The 18,626-nt window shown below is 33.3% G+C and overlaps 2 long non-coding RNA genes across 2 annotated transcripts; both read right to left on the bottom strand.

The window, feature by feature from the left end:
• Positions 1-1,717: 1,717 nt before the first annotated feature.
• LOC133201509 (uncharacterized) lies at positions 1,718-11,571 on the bottom strand. Its single transcript, XR_009723098.1, has 3 exons — positions 11,478-11,571; positions 4,137-4,209; positions 1,718-2,165 (listed from the first exon to the last, which is right to left on the bottom strand). It is a non-coding gene; the product is annotated as an uncharacterized LOC133201509 (long non-coding RNA).
• Positions 11,572-11,803: 232 nt separating this feature from the next.
• On the bottom strand, positions 11,804-17,785 carry LOC133201544 (uncharacterized). Its single transcript, XR_009723114.1, has 3 exons — positions 17,720-17,785; positions 14,836-14,931; positions 11,804-11,874 (listed from the first exon to the last, which is right to left on the bottom strand). It is a non-coding gene; the product is annotated as an uncharacterized LOC133201544 (long non-coding RNA).
• Between the last annotated feature and the right edge of the window lie 841 nt (positions 17,786-18,626).

Genomic DNA, 18,626 nt, shown 5'->3' with positions numbered 1-18,626 from the left:
AATTGAAAATTAAACTGACTTTACTTATTGCACACATCATTCAAAAGTTTTGTTTCCTTAATTTTGGCATGCAACCCGTTTAAAAGGCATAACTACAACGTGTATTACGTATGTTGTTTGTATCATAAATAATCATATCGTGAAGAACTGAAACCCTCCATTAATTAGTATTAATTACCTTCTCGTTTTCATTAAGGAAAGCCTTTACTTTAACTCCAAAGTTAGCCTTTCATTAAGTTGTTTATGAAAAAATATTTAAAAAGCGTAAAATTAGTTTTCATGGCGTAACAGCGTAATTTTGTGGTAAAAAGCGGAAAAATTACGCCAAAAGCGGAAGGGTAGGCAGGTCTGTATATATCCTGAGCAAAGAAAAAACATACCTAATCAAAGAATACAGAGCTCACTTCTATAAATGTTATCTACTAGTAAGGCAAAGTCTCACTTAACAAACACTCTGGTAATGTATATCACCTGGATCCAAAATCTATGCAAGTTGGTCTGGGTTAGATTTAACTGCTCAATAACCCTGAAAATGTATGTTACATCCAGCATCAGAAGCAGGATACATCATCTATGTTTACTGATCACCAAAGAGTATATTGTTACTTTGAATGAACCTTCTCTAAAAAACTAATCATTAATCCAGAATATCTAAGTCAAATCAAGGATTGGTACCCTGAAACATTTACATGTACATACATCATCTTTGCAGGTTTGTTCAACATAGAGTTTATAATTACATGAGAATAGGACTGCTCAAAACACTTAATCTTGTGGAGTCCCCCATGTGGCGCAAAGGATAGAGTTTGTAATCTAGATTCGCGAGTAAGGATTTAATCCTTAAGTCTCAGGTTCAAATCCACTGGGGATGTGGGGACCAGTCCTTCAGATTAGACCATATAAACCGAGGTCCCGCCTAGCAGTTGATGTGGGCACAAAAAAGATCCCTTACTGCTCAAGGCCCTGAGTGCAAAGTATGGGTCAAATTTTGCAGCTCTCCACCAGCAAGTAGTGGCATCTCCATATGGATGAAAAATTCTTGAGAGGGATGTTAAACAACAAACAAACAAAAACAAAAAAAACACATGAGGAAAATGTAGATCAGGTCAAGCATCTGAAGTAAATCTGTTAATGTGCTTTAATCCATGCAAGTTTGTCCAGGTAGAGCTTAGGAATTAACCTTGCTCCTTAAATTTTAACTGGGATGACAATGCTAGGTATATGGTGAGAACTCATCTAGACTGTCCAGAAAATCTAAAAAATATTTAGCAATTTCTTACTTGCATAATTTAAAAAAATCTGCAATCTAACATTATTTCAAAAAAAATTTCAACACATTTTCTAATTTTCAACAAATTCAATGCACTATGAGACGATTTAACATTTCTTAACCACATACACTGTACTTAAAGTGCAATATACATGCATTATATTGTATGTTAAATCTTTACAGTTTTCTTCAAGTACTCTAATAGTATATGAAATATGTAGATTACCAACAGTGATCAAGCTTTAAAGTCCATTGAAACAATACATAATTAGAGCAGAGCAAACAGACTCTAAAAACACCAGGTGCAATGGAGGAGAAAGCATTTCCTGCCATGTGCTCCTTGACATGATTGGGCAAATGGAAAAATCCACAAACAATTCAGTGTAAACAATTTTGAAGAAAAACATTAGTCAACATTCAACTTAATGATCGATTGAATTTGCTATAACAATTAATTTACACGTAAGTGTACACACATGTATGCATACTAGATGAATTATTTCACAATATCCAAAATTGGACAATAATAGTTTCTAATCTAGCTAGACAACAGGAAATTTTCATTATTACTTAAATTACATGAAACTATTGAAGTCTATGAGATAAAAATTATATCTAAAAATTATACACATTTTAACAAGTGTTTACAGTTTAGTGTATTTATTATACACAAATGATGACTTAGTAATTATGACTTACTAGTAAAGTCCACAGATTGACTTCCAGATTTCAGCTCAAAGGCTTGAAGATTTTTAGTGGCTCTTTCATCATTTTTTTTTCACTGAATATTTTCATTTTTATTTTCAAGACGCTGTTTTTGTTGAGGTCTTTTAGCCGTTTGATGCAATCCAAGAACTCCAAGGGCAATTTAAGAACTCCTGAATTTCTTTCTTACCTGGAAAAAATAAAAATTTAAAAGTTTAAAATATATTCAACTTACATGAAGAAAACTAGTAAAACTAGTGATAATGTAATAGACCTTTCAGATGTTCCAAAGCAGCTACATGTATCTAATTAAAAAATATAAAGTTTGAAGTATTTAGAGTCACCTGTATTCTGAACAAGCATAAGGGATATGTGTATTTGACAGACAGATGAATGAATAGACTGATCACTATAGAGCACCTTAGTCTTTTTTCAATAATCTTTATATTAGTGAAAATCAAATAGGAACTAGAGTGTTTCAAGGAATGTATATGTCACCTGCTAGGTATCGTCATTAAAGAGGTAAATAAATCTAAGAGTGGTCCGCTATTAATTTAATATTAGCATGGAGGTTCAAGCATTTGCCTGCAAGGAAAAAAAGGACCCAAAAGTATTTAAAAGACTGGGATAGAATCTGGCAATCGGAGAAAATATGGTTCTCCAGTCCTCAAATGAATAATTTAATTAAAATTATGAGGAATAACTATTTATCATTTTATTAATACACATGTAGGTGCTTCCAACAATCCTCGGAGGAAAGGAATTTCAGACTGTCTTTACTTTAATTGTCACTTTGTCAGTCAACATGATTCATTGTGGAATACTGATCCCAATGTATTTTCATAGTATTTAAATATAAGTTTGTGTGGTAACTGAATTTCATACAGTTTTAAAGTATAGTATCATGAGCTCAAAAACATATATAAATGCTAATTATCAAAACCCTGCCTCTCAAAATTTTGGAGATATAAGGTGTGACAGACGGACAGACAGACACCAGGTAAAGTGATCTCTAAGTGTCGTTCTGCTCTGCAGATGACACAAAAATGAAAGTTAGTCAATTTTGACCATGTATATCACTTCAGTGATGAAAGGAATGCTGAAGTGGTAAGTCTATCCTAATTATTTGAAAATACGGCAACCCCATTGGTCAGAATATAATACATATGCTGTCCAGCCTTAATTTCATTGGCATAAAGCAGCACAAAATACGATTTAATTGGATGGCGCAACTTGTTTTTCTAGGGGGCGCTGTTGCAACCCTGGAAAAGAAAACAGGACTGGGGCTTGCCCCTAGGGGGCACTTACTGACCGGAAGTAAACAAACAACAGAAATAGCAATACACTAGAAATATGTCCATAGGACATGTATGCCTGCCGAGTGTATAGTAATGCAACATGAAATTTTGTGTTAGTGTATGAAGTTTGATGAGAATATCTTGAAAAGTTTCTTTAAAATTGAAATTGAGATCTAAAAAAAATGGATATAAATGATAAATTCTCACCAAATTATGTATAGATGCATAGCCTTAGATATCAATATTTTAAATGGTTTTAAAACCATGCAAAATGCAAATTGAAGGAAAGTGAGGTCAAGGTCACAGGAAAGGTCAAAAGTTTTTGAAATAGTTGAATAGGTCTTACTAATTATATATGTATCAGCATATTAAGTTTGATAAAGAATATCTTGAATGATTTCTTTAAAACTGAGCTAGTCACAAGCGTGGCGCCATGGTTAGAGCGTCTGCTCTAGAGTCGCGAAGTAAGGAGTTGATCCTTATGTCGCAGGTTTGAATCCCACTGTGGGACATGGAGACCAGTCCTTCGGATGAGACCTTATAAACCAAGGTCCCATGTCACAGTAGGTGCTGGCATGAAAAAGACCCCTCACTGCTCAATGGCCATGAGTGCAGAGTATAGGACAGAATTTGCAGCTTTCCACTGGCAAGTGGTGGCGTCTCCATATGAGTGTAAAATTCTCAAGAGGGACTGCAGATTACCTGTAATGATTGACCAAAATCCCTACTAGGCTTTAAACTCTTCATTCTTGACCTGTATTTCGTCAAATAAGATTTTTCCAGTTAATTAAGGTAAAATTACTAATTGTTAAAACTGTAAATGATTTTTTTTTTTTTTTTTTTTTTTTTTTTTTTTTTTTTACCTGAGCCAGATTTTTACTTTTCTTAGAAGTGTCTGTATTTGACTGTTGGTTCCACCTATCTCAAGAAAATGATCTGTAAAAGTAAATGTTAGAAATCATAATCTGTTCTCTATCTACTATAATCATGAAAAAAGGTGTTGAAAATAAACAGATGGAGATAAAATCAGCAGTCATATTAAAGGCTTTTTTTTTCAATAATCAATTTATTAGTGAAAATCATAAAAGTATTAGGCAAAAAGGAAAAATAAATGTTGTCATTAATTAACCATGCATATCTCTACAATTTTCTGATAAGAAAATTATACCCGATAGATGCAATATAATCACCCTTTGCCTGCCCCTAAATTATGATTATTTAAAACAAGGTTCTTTTAGAGGTGCCTAGGGTCGAAATTCATAGAAAAAAACCTACAAAAAACGTGAAAACCTATTTCTATCATACTGGTTTATATTTATTACAAATGTCCTCATAGTCAGCATAGCCCAGAACAATAGACCGCAGACTCTCACCATGAACATTTTTAGTGTCCTGGTTCGAAACCATTTGTTGGCACATTTTTATTTTTTCAAACTTTTTACCTGTATAAACACTAAAGAACGAGTGCACTTATGGGCCCCGGTAAATTAAATTAAGCATAATTTTCCATCTCAGATCATTAATTGATATCTAAACCATAAGATTCAACAAATTTTGAATATACAAAGAGCAAAGCCATACAATGTGGTAGGGGTCAGCCGACATTCGTGATTTTCTATAGTAAATCGAGGATGGTCATTCATTTCAAAGCTTTTGTTTATTGTCAGCCTAACACTGTACAAACTTGTGCGATTGACAAAAAATGCATTATACATTTATAAAACTTGTGTGAAAGTAGGAAATTTGTACATGATTAGGCTTGTACTTAAAATATTAAAAATGTATGAAAAGTTCAATGTTTTTCCTATAACAAGGAAGAGCTATTTACCTGTATGACCTATGTTGAACCCACCCGTGGAATAAATCATTTAAAATACTGGTAGTCACGTGAGTTCTACCCCGGTAAACATTCCTCAAAGATGCTCACTGTAAAACATAACCACGTTCTGTATCATTATATCGAAGTCAAGCCGCATAGAGAAGTTTGTATGTATTTGGTTTTAGGAACACGGGATGGTTAGGAGAGTTTAGTGTCGTTAAAATGTCATCATAAATAAAAGTGTCAACCATTTTAACATTCATGCAAGACAATGGTACTGGTATTGAAAGCCACCAAATACACTTTTTTTTCATTTTAAAATTTAAAGGAACTAATGTTAATACTTATTGTATTATTTCAAATGCAAGCATGCAAATTTCTTAGTTTGATCACTATGGATACAGGTATCTATACAACTTCATTCGATTTTTTTCTCAGGTAAAATAGCACAAGAAGTATCATTCGGCAAACGCGCCTGTCAATGATCCACCATCAGATTGTTCAAGTGTCTGATTTAAATGTCTCCTCCCCTTGATTTAAATAAACGAAACTCAAAATAGGTTCGGTACGACTTTTCCAGATTTGGGGTATCTATAGACATTTAAAAAACTTCATTTGTTTCAAATCCATGCTGATTTAGGTGATGTTTTAATGTGATTTTAATTAGAAATGTCCACTTGTGTTTAACTATTACCAAAAGAGAACAATTTGGTAATACATTCTAAAGTAATATGGCACTGAAAAAGGACCCATTAAGCATTGCTTAAGTGCACTTGTCCTTTGATTTTTTAATACAGGCTTTTGCATTTTACTTAATATATTTTCTTCCTTAAATGCATGTTTGGTGTTGATATAAAAGACATCTATGGAAATGCAGATCATAAATTCTCTTTAACTAAACGCAATCAACCGGAACTAAACCTCATTGTAAGCACACTTTGTTCGAGGACATGAATCATTCACTTTGTGTTACTCGATACTCCAGGTGTCATGAAAAAAAATCATGCCGAGCAATAATTGCTGTGTTTGCCTTTCAAGAACATAATGACATGTAATAGTACTGTTGTGCCAGTGGGACAGATACTGTTCTATGCAGAGTAGATGCAGTTCATTCCTCGGGAAAAATGTGTGCATTGGCGATATGTTATGCTAAAAATGCATGAGGGTTTTCAGATTAGAAAAGAATGTGGTAAGGTCAGTTAAGGTTTTATGTCCCATTGCCATTACTCAGTCAGACATCAAGAATGACCCTCAAACAAAGGATGTATCATTCTGTAAATACTGAGGTAGGATCACATGAACACACAGTTGAGTAGAATGAAATATATCGAGATAACAATCAGTATTCAAGCTCAAAAGCCCATCAAAAAATACAAAATAGGAGCAGAGCAAATACGGACCTCCAAAACATCAGAGGTGGGATCAGGTGCCATGGAGGAGTGAGCATCCCCTGCAGACTAGTCACACCCGCTGTGTGCTCCTTGTCACGACTGGGAAACAATAGAAAATTCCATACACAATTCAGTGTGTAAATAATGGCCTAACAATAAGTATGAAAAACGTCAGTCAGCATTTTACTTAATGATAAATTGTATTTGCTGACAAGGTCATTGTATCGACCATAGAACTTACAAAATGATGACTTTAAACAAGACTGCTGATATTCTTGTTTCAGCAATTTGTTTGTCAATAACTTACCTCCTTTTAAAAATTGTTCATACATAGAGGATGCTCTTGCGTATCGAATCAACTGAGAGATATAAACCCCGTATGCAGGTGATGAAGGTATATTGCTGAATAAGTAAGGGAAGTTGATGATTGAAAAGTTAAAGTCATCACGTTTATCATAAAGCTTGGTTGTTAGATTACCATTAATGTAGAACTAAAGCAATACATGAGAAACAAGAAACTACACACGTGACCTAAAGTCAGTGACCGGAACATATATCGGTAAGCTTTTTCTAAAGACTGAACCAATATTGGTCCTATAGGTCATCTCATATTTTTAACTAGAAGTGTTCCTTTGATATACTATATTTTACTTAATTTCTATAGACTTACTATACCCTGAAAAAAAAAAAAAGGAAAACAGGAACTACCTGTTTAAATGACCCCGACCACCGAGGTTAATCTAAAGTTTGTCCCTGCCTACCTGAAAAACAGACTGCCTCGGGCAGTCAGTAATTTCCAACTCTGGTTATGAGATGCTAAATGTTAAATATTTACAATTAAATGCTTATATTTACATTTTTAAATTCATCATAGATTGAGAAAGTCGATAAAATCATTTCTATATTAAGTCTGTATACTGTATAGGGGGAAAATAACTCGCGGTGTTAATATTCGCTATATTCACGGTGTGAATAAATCCGTGAATTCAAGAAACAGTGAATAAGTTTTCAATAACCTACATGTTATATTTGGAAATTTGAGAATAGACTACGATAGGTAAATATACGTGCAGTACATGGTCATTTCAGTAATTACGAATCGTACTTGTCATTCAATTATTTTAATTATCACGCTTAACATTGATTTAGATCACCCAGCAGATAATAACCTGTATTTGTAAAAAAAAACTGTTTTAATAGCCAACGCTACATGTTTCATCAATCAAAACACTAGGGTCATGGGTTTTGAATACCCGTACGTAACTATGTTACGACGTGTATTTGTTACCTGCATTATTATGTTTTTGTAGACATTTTGGTTTTATAAAATCATTCAAATAACTATCGAACTTGCTGATGTATATATAAATCTACCCTGTTGTTCGTGAAGTGAATACATAACGCTGATTAATGCCTTCTAGCTATGCTATGGATTACCACGGTAAATGGATATAGACATTGAAGGGAGGTACATGTAACCTTAGTTATATACCAATTCCGCGAATTCAACAAACTGCGATCGTGTCAGAGGAGAGAAAAACATGAAATTTACAACCCCTGAAATTAATCCCCTATACAGTACTTCAACCGAGAAATTAGTTGAAACTGGTTCCAGAAAAGAAGCTGAAAATGTTCAATAGTTTACAGACAATACTTGACACATGATGACTGAACAAGAACAGATAGCAATAAGTAATTTAAATGACTCAGGTGAATTATAACCTGTTCAATCTTAGATCCATCTTTTTTCTAACACGAGGGTTGATCCAAAAGTTCATGGAATTTAATTATTTCTAAAATTTTATTGTGATTTGATGAAAGCAAACAATAGGCATATTTATAATATAGAGTCATTATGCAACAATACTGGAAAATTTCACTAAGTTCCAATTACCAATAAGGTCACATGATCTTTCTGAACACTGATAGTTGTAAAATCCGGGGGAGACTTCGACGTAACGTCAAGTTAAGTATGTCATGTCATGTTATAGGAGCATCTCACCCTCATGTTCAATTCAACTAAGTAATTCTACAGAATATTCTGCCTTTTTCTCCTTTTTTCTCTCAAGAAAAGCCTGGGTATCCACCAATCAACTTATCTTTATATTACATTCATATTTCAAAAATACTCCCCATCTTTCCATATGATGTTCCAATTCAGTAGCAAAGTCAAGCACAGTACGTCAGCGGTCAACATCCATCAACGCTTAATTTGTCTACGAGAAAAACAGACCCTCCAAAAGCAGCCACACCATGGAAGTTCTATTGTTCTTAAATTTCTCACGCCACTGGAAAATCAGTTGCTAAATGCATTTTTCTCCAGCCTGTATCAGTAGTATACCCCTTTAAGTCAGAGTGTTCCTAAGATTTTAACAAAACTTATAACTTGACTGAAATGTGACGTTCTCTAACAATTAAAAGATGAACAAGAAATCATCAACTGATAATCTAAATATCAAGTTAAATCAGTAAAACTCTCACATACAGGTATATTAGTGGTCAAGCAATCGTAATTATGACAAAATTCTCATTTTATTTGCCACTTGGCGCAGGTTTTTTCTTATATCACGTATTAAGAATTAAAATGATAATGAACAAGTAAATGTCTCCCCTGCATTTTAAAACATCCTTTGCTATGGCAACTGCCATAGAGTTACTATCATTAAAATTTAAAATATTTTTTTATCAAAAAAATTCAACAAGTGTCTATATTCTTATTTGTAATTTTCAACCACTTTCACAAATAAATAAATAAAATAAGAAGAAATTCCATGAACTTTCGGATCAATCCTCGTACATGTCAGTCATTAAATTTATATAATATACAGTATGCATAAGGGAGACCAAATGTATTATTACTGCATTAAGGAGACCAACCACTATCCATATGTAAATCAGTATTCAACCACTTTCACTAATAAAAAAATAAAATACGAAGAAATTCCATGAGCATTTGAATCAACCCTCGTACATGTCAGTCATTAAATTTATATAATATACAGTATGCATAAGGGAGACCAAATGTATTATTACTGCATTAAGGAGACCAACTACTCTCCACATGTAAATCAGTATTCAACCGCTTTCACTAATAAATAAAAAAATATGAAGAAATTAGTGATGAGACATCAGTTAATTTTCATAATCGATCATCGGTTGGAATCGGTTACTGCTTCTGATGCGATTTCACCGATTATAATTGGATTTCTTCATAGTTTTGTATACAAAAAGCAGACTATTACAATAATTTCATTTATTTCTTTAACATGAATATATAAAATACATAATATATTATTTTCTTTGTTGTTTTGCTTCTTTTACACTTTCTAGACCTAAAAATATTTACAGTGGACACCCAAAAACGAACTTCAAAAAGTCGTGGGGGGAATTGATCACTCTATATTTAAGGTAAATGTTGACTAAGTTGCATATTTATATCTCAAATAAAAGACACAATTAATATTTTTTGAATAAAAAGAATCAGCTGATTGATCAAACCAAAGAGCAAACACAGATTTGGCAGAAAAAAAAATTCACCCGGGGGTAAATTGAATGGGTCGGTCGGGTTATTACAGGAAACAAAAATAATTTTTTTAGGCCCTATATATGCATCTTCGGTTCTTAATCACCTCTGCTTCGTGCTAGTTGGCTAGTATCAGATGCAGATGCCATTTTCTTTCGTTAAGAAGAAATAAATTTTAAACCAGAAATGGATAATTCCGGAATGTATTGTATTAGAAGTATGTTTCCGATGATCGATTATGAAAAACTATAATCGATCATCGGAATCGGTAGCATTTTTTTGTCGACAATCGATGTTTTCTGATTATCGGTACAACACTAGAAGAAATTCCACGAACTTTTGGATCAACCCTCGTACATGCCAGTCATTAAATTTATATAATATACAGTATGCATAAGGGAGACCAAATGTATTATTACTGCATTAAGGAGACCAACTACTATCCACATGTAAATCAGTATTCAACCACTTTCACTAATAAATAAATAAAATATGAAGAAATTCCATGAACTTTTGGATCAACCCTCGTACATGTCAGTCATTAAATTTATATAATATACAGTATGCATAAGGGAGACCAAATGTATTATTACTGCATTAAGGAGACCAACTACTCTCGATCCACATGTAAATCAGTATTCAAAACTTGAGATTTTAATACCCTAATAATTTACATGTTTAGTTACATGAACTAAATCTATTTACCTTTGTCATAATGCAAGAACTGTTTTACATTCAGCCAACTTTAACATTACACATGCATACAGTGTATGCCATGCATTAGGAAGACCAGATGCATTATTTCAACATTAAAGAAACCAACTACAATGGAACAATTAGACAGTATTCCAAAATGTTCATTCCAATACCATGGTATTTTCCCTTAATTTGTTTGTATTTAGATGACTTAAATCAATTTATCTCAGCCAGAATTGGAACAAAAAACTAATCATAAAAGTGGCCAAACACATGAACAGACAGATGGACATGATGATTCCTATGCTTATATACACCCAAAGTTGCCAAAGTAGAGCAGATGCAGTGGTTAGAGCATCTACTCTAGAGTCGCGGAGAAAGAAGCTGATTCTTACATCGCGAGTTTGAATCCCACTGTGGGACATGGAGACCCGTTCTTCAGATGAGACAGAGGTATTAACCGAGGTCCCATGTCACAGTAGGTGCTGGCTCGATAAAGATCCCTCAATGCTCAATGGCCATAAGTGCTGAGTATAGGACAAAAATTTGCAGCTCTCCACCGACAAGTGGTGGCGTCTCCATATGAGTGAAAATTCTCAAGAGGGACGTTAAACAACAAACACTATACACCCAAAACTTTGTTTGCAGAAGATTTTGTGATACATGCTTTACAAGTATACATATTGTTCATAAGGGAATAAAAATGCTATAATATATCATTAAGGAAAGCAACTGAACTTAAATGTGCACTTCTAATTGAACTAAACAAAATTACCCTTTGTCAGAATGTAGATTTATAAACAGGAAGGCTGTTTTTCTTAATTTTTTCCATGTCAGATTCAGACTGTTCTTGAAAAAATTCTGGCATACACCCTGTAAAAGTGAGCAGTGCAGATAATAAAGAGCTTCTAAATAAACTGCATAATATTTAAATGATCCACTTAAAAGGGATAACAAATGCATTTAACTCCATCAAGGAGACCAACTGATATCCATATATATATAAAACAGTACATGTATTTTAATTGTGATAATTTAATATCCTAGTAATTTACATGTTTAGTTTCATGAAATAAATGACCAATGAGCACAAGCACTGATTTTTCCTCTTTTTTCTTAACGGAATCACCAGGGCCAGTCTGCGGTCCATATGATTCTGGCATATGTACACTCTGTAAAATGCATATTTGTACCATGTACAGGCATATGAACAATATTTCTATACTACATACATGCATCATTAAACTTAATAATCTTTTTTCCCCAAAATTCATTATTCATAGTGTTTTGCTGTTAGCAAAATTCAACAAAAACTATATCGTATATATACTTGCCTATAAGGTGGTCCACCTATAAGTCAGTTGTATTTTTTGAGGTTATTTTGGAGGGATTTGCTATTGACCCGCTTATAAATCAGTACAACTTTTTGCCAGAATCAATTGACAATTTCAAATCAATGCTCTGATGTTTTAACCTGGTTTCAAAATACTAATCTTTTTATGACTCACCTATAAGCTGGACATAGAGTATATACAGTACCTGCATTGTACATGCATTAGGAAGACCAAATGCATTATTGCAATATTAAAGAGACCATTGTGGCAAATGAAATCAATGTATGAATTGTATTCAAAACTACGGGTGTACTAATTTGTCTGAAGTATATCATGATATAATGTGATACACAAAGACTTTAACAGGATATGTACATATACCCACATGCCTAAATGTAACAACAGGAATTATCGTTCTACAATAATTTACTGAAATTGCCAATATGAATAAACAAAAGCAAACTTTGTTTCGATTGTATGAACTTTAAGTTTTCTTTTTACACCACGGTCAGATAATCTAACTATCCCCTGGTTGGCTACTGGGACCTTCGTTAGATTGCCTTATCGGACATGATATTTACTGAAGATTTGATTTTTGGTACTGACTTTTATACTCAAAATAATGTCTTTAATTGTTTAATTTCTTGAGTTCAATATCACTTTGATGTGTTCAGTGTTTACTTTGATATGTAATGATGTGTATAAGCGTGTATTTTCGATAATTTAAATTTCTAGTACAGTAATCGTCCCCAAGCTGCTGTTTCATTATCGTGTCATAGTATCTCTGAGAGTGCATTTTATTAACACCTCCAAATCACCTGGCCTGCGTAATTAAATTTAACTACCAAAAACAACAGCTTGGGACTAATAAGGTGTGATTATCAGCAATGGTCCCATGAAGCCTGTGCTAGACCTAATGGAAACGTTCAACAGACCGTAAAATTAGCATAATGGGATTATTGTGTACTAAGGTGTGAATTCAGCGGAGCGAGAATTTGTTGGACTTCGAGATAACGCATGTGTTTATAGCACTTGGGACCGTAAATCTACTTCGAGATAAGCGAGGTATTCTAGATTTCCGTGTTCGAGATACCGGGGTTTTTTAAAATCATAAATATAATAAAAACGGCTGGGACCGTTGATTCACTTCGAGATATCCGTGGTATTCGACATACCGGTGTTCGAGATACCGAAGTTTACCTGTATATCGATACATATCTAGATTAATGAATATATCGTATCAAAAACAAGAAGCCCATGGGCCACAATGCTCACCTGAGCACATTGGCTAGGAAAAAGCACAAATCACTTCAGTATTGAAAAGTTTAAAGGGGAGGGGGCTTGGATTTTGAACTACCTGAGGATGCTTCCATATCAATATAACAAATGGCTTTACTGTTCTTGAGCAGAAGATTTTTTAAGATTTTTTTCCTATATATTCCCTTTTTAAAAATTTGATCCCCCATTGTGGACCCTCCCTACCCCCCCCCCCAATCATTTGAACAAACTTGAATCTACACTACCTGAGGATGCTTCCATATCAATATGACTAAACATGGCTTTTCTGTTGATGAAAAGATTTTTTCCTATATATTCCTATGTAAAAATTTGATCCCACATTGTGGCCCCACCCTACCCCTGGGGTTTATGATTTGAACAAACTTGAATCTACACTACATGAAGATGCTTCCATATCAATATGACAAAACATGGCTTTGCTATTCCTGAGAAGAAGATTTTTCAAGTTTTTTTTCCCTATATATTCCTATGGAAAACTATGATCCCCCATTGTGGCCCCACCCTACCCCCAGGGGTCATGATTTGAACAAATTTGAATCTACACTATGTAATGAAGGTCTCACCTAAGTTTCAACTTTTACAGCCCAGTGGTTCTTGAGAAGAAGATTTTTAAAAGATACCACTAAATTTTCACTAATTCTTAATTATCTCCCCTTGAAAGAGGGTGTGGCCCTTCCTTTGAACAAACTTGAACCCCCTTTACCCAAGGATGCTTTTTGGCAAGTTTGGTTGAAATTGGCCCAGTTGTTCTTGAGAAGAAGATGAAAATGTGAAAAGTTTACAACAACAACAACAATGACAAAGACAACAACGACGACAGACAACGGACAAATTTTGATCAGAAAAGCTCACTTGAGCCTTTGGCTCAGGTGAGCTAAAAATAACTTATGGGCAGGCAGTTTTTTTATGTAATTGTGTGAAAAACTTGGGAATTTCAATCACCAAAGATTATATTTACAGGTAACTGTTTTGAATTAAAACTGATCAAAAATGACATAATCATTAAGGAGGTAGCACATCTTAGATGATTATTACAAAATCATAAAAATACATAGACAACTTTACTTAACATGTTGATTTTACAGTCAAGAAAAGTTTGAATTTGAAGTGTAATTTTTAAAGACGGTGAGACAAAAAATTAAAAATGAGTAAAAAACAATTATTATTTTTATAAGATTCATGCATAATGATTTACAAGACTTTTTTGACAGAATTGTTAAAGAATTCAATATATTGCATATCGCATTAAAAAATGTCTTTCTTTTTTTTTTTTTTTTTTTTTTTTTTTTTTTTTTTTTTGCTCAATACACAGCCCTAGCAAAAATGATATACAACAAGGACTTTGATTGGATTATTAACATTCATACGATTGATCATAATTATTAACTGTTATTGCACTTTCATTTTCAAAATATTGTTAGGTACATTGTTTGTTCACTCTTTTGCATTGATGTTATAATTTATAAAAGAGTATTTTAGCAGAAAAAATTATCAATTTACCTTTCTTGGAATAAAGACATGTTGACCCTTGAGCTGAGATTTTCTCTCTTTCCATAGATTTGTTACACTGGGGTCCACATGATTCTAGCAGAGACCCTGTAAAAAAGGACTTAACTATGGAAAAGCATGAAGAATATATGCCTATTATACATATCTTAAATTCTAATGAAAACAATGTTTTTTATTTAAGATCCATATATTTCTAATGATTGACATAATACAAATTCAAAATAAAATATGCATGTCTATATTATACACTGTACCTTAAGCAGACCAATTGCATTATTACATCCTTCAGGAGACCAACTTAAATCAATGTTTGAGAACTACTTGTGAGAACAATAAATTTGTCTACTTTACAGTGCTAAATGTACATGGAATCTATAGGATCATGTTACTTTAACTGGCCTGCCTTAGTTCAACACAGTAATCTAACAAAGAAATTGAGCCAAAACAACATTTTAAGACTTTTTGAACAGTGCATGTTCCTATCATTTCAAAACCATTACACTGTACCAGTAAAAATGCTAATATAGGAAAATGATGACAATTAATTAATATTGTACTTTCAGGTATGTTAGATGAATTAATCTGATTTGTCAAGAAACATTTGTTAAAAAGCACTATTATCCGCTGAATAATGAAGCCACGCCCAGTGTCGCAACAGTCAACATTGCTTGACGACGGGTGATATTCCAAAAAATAGTGACTGCGCAGATTTATGCACTCAAGGTTCACTATTATTTGTATAAAACATTCAGTATAATATAATAAATATTGCATGTAGTTGAGTGTAATATTGAAAATTTTCACCCCTCGAAAACCAAATACGTCAAAAAGGGGATGGGTTTCTTTTCCAACTTCTACATAGTTTTGCCCCTGCAAAAACTGGTATAGACCTTGGAAATGTTTAAACGGGCTAAGAGAAATCAAATGCATCAAGAGTACTTAATTGTTTTTACCCAAGTTACATGCCAAAAAAGATTCAGAGAGACGTCACATAAAGTTAATGTTGATTTGAACTGAAGTTAGGGTGTCAAAAGTCATTCACGTCCAAAAGTGACATTGATCATGTGTGGTAGATAATAGACTCCTACGAGCTAAATATGCTGCCATAATCAAGTGAGGATCTTTCCCTAATCCTATATATAAATCCATTTACAATATTATATGCACTTAAGCAGCTGTTTATGACATTGTAAAATTATATAAACAAGACCGGTTTATATAATTTATATCAATTTATATAATTAATAATATAATTTATATATAATTTTATCAAGATAAGTGTATGGGGTAGAGGGAGCAGACATTGAGAATCAATGTTGTCGGACCTCATGAAACTAAACAAACAGTCTTCCAAATAACCCGGGAGTCCAATGCCAGGGACCTGTTAAATTTGCAGCCGGGCATGTAAAAATTGCCAAATTACATGTCCGAAGAGGGCATATGTGAATCTTCTTTCATTGTACGATCTTTACTTGCCATTTATTCTGTCCTTCCCCCATTATTCGCTTAAACGTTGCTATATGTAATGTCGATGGATTGCCTGTCTACATTCTCGATACGACCTGTCAAATGATTGTCAATCTAATCATTGAAGTGTTTAGTTTAACCTATTTGTTTTCTTGAAGTTGCTTGCTAAATTACGAGATGTTCATCAATGCCACATACTGTGGCACTACAGTCATGATCCCATTTCTGAAATTCAGTTCAGCTAAACCGGCCAACAAATGACCAGCATGCAACTCAAAAGTTATTTATGAACAAAAACGCTTTAGAAAATGGCAATCACAGGCCATGGTTGGTTTACGATGCTGAAAAAAGTAATATAAAACCTTTATACCTAATGGGTTTTTTTTGTTGCACAATACTGGTAAATGTAAGAATTTTGAGTAGGACATGTACAAATTTGAATGGGCTGGGTAAAAATGATAGGTCTACATGCCCGAAGGGCATGTGCTGAAAAAGAATTGTTGTGAAGACTGAACTAAAGCGACAGCGCCGGGTGATCATATAAAGTCCCCTTTATTACATAATAATTTGGCAAATTATCAACACATCAAGCTAAAATTTCCAACATATCTTAACGGTGAGAATTTTTATTTTTTAAGTTGAAACCTCGTGACCTGTGAAAAAAATGAAATTTGTATCCCATCTAAAGTCTTAAAATGTATCAAGGTAATTTTCGATACAAATTTGCGGTTGGGGTTATAAATGAAGGATAAAACCAGAGACCTCGGAATGGAATACTCGGAAGTCTCTGGTTTTATTCTATCCCCAACTGGAAGTTGTATCCCATCTAAAGTCTTAAAATGTATCGAGGTAATTTTCGTGGAATAAATGAGTGTTTTACAATAAAGAGACTCTACCAGAGACGTCTGAAACGATTTATTTGACAAGAAAAAAGTCTCTTGAAGCGAACGATGTCATTTTAAAGTAGGTTAATGATTGATAATGATACATGAACAAAATACGAGCTTGAAGCAGGGGTGCCTGAAATTGAGTTAGATACCTTGTGGTAAAAATAAGTAGGGGTGCACCGTATATGAAACAAGTGCCTGTGATTGATAGTCTGAAATTTCTCTTCACCTAAATATTAAAAGCTTGCAGTGATCGCTATAAATCTATACAACAGTCAAGTTACATACGGTAAACTAACATAAAAACAAGATTACAACAGTCATGATTACAGAAGGTATATTTTGAAGACTCCAGGTCAGTAGGTGAATGGAAACAGGTAAACACACGTGGGACAGTCACCGCAAATATGAACCACAAAGCGACTTGTAACATTAAAATGTAAATATTCATCTGCACACAGATTTTTGCATAATAATAATAATTTTTAAAAAGTGTAAATTAAAATATAAAATAAACAAACCTCAAACCTTGTAACAAGGCTTGTTTCCCTACAAATCTTATTCTGGTTCTCTGTCACTGAAAATGCAGGGAACCAGGCTGCGTTATTAACTCGTACACAGATTTGTTGATACGAATAAACCTATAAACATATATACGAAATAAAATATTATCATAAAAAATGAAGAATTTCAAATTGCTTGAAAAATTATCTTTATGTAGTTTATAATAAATGGTTGTAATTGTTTATTAATTTCTATCTATCCATTAAAATTTGATACGTATATCAGCTTAATATGTGTTCGTCTGAACAATTATTGTTATTACACTCCCTGTCACATCTTCATAGTTAAGCCTGTAAGCATGGTAAGAAGGAATCAATTTCAGTTGAAGGGGACCAAAACCAACATTTTTCAGTTTCATTTGGTGGGGAGGGGGGGGGGTATAAACCTCAAATGATCATTTTATCTCTGTCACTGAACTGCTGAAAATAATGAAGGGAACTAGGCTGCGGCAATGATTTGTTGACTGAATTAAAATACGAAATAAATTATCATACATACGAAATAAAATAATTTCATGAAAAAATGAAGAATTTCCAATTGCTTGAAAAAAAAGAAGCTTTTCATGTATGTGATTTACAATAAATGGTTGTACTTTTATATTTTCTATATATCCATAAAATTTCACAGTATCAGTATTTCACTATTTGTAAACATTAACAATAATATTAAATAAATGTTACACTCATTGTGGCTTTGACTGAGTTACTGTCACATCTTCATAATTAAACGAGAATATTCCCTTCCGTAAATATTGCTATATATATCTGAACTGTTACCAATTAGTCTTTCTTTGGTGAAAGAAAACCTCAGGGATGGAGAATAGGCCCGTACTTAATTTAGTTGGAGGGGGGGGGGTGAGCACAA

The sequence above is a fragment of the Saccostrea echinata genome, unplaced genomic scaffold, assembly GCF_033153115.1.
Source record: "Saccostrea echinata isolate AGI-Se365-2 ecotype Australia unplaced genomic scaffold, CSIRO_AGI_Sech_v1 ptg000044l, whole genome shotgun sequence".
NCBI lineage: Eukaryota > Metazoa > Mollusca > Bivalvia > Ostreida > Ostreidae > Saccostrea > Saccostrea echinata.
This window is presented reverse-complemented; position numbering and strand designations above follow the sequence as displayed.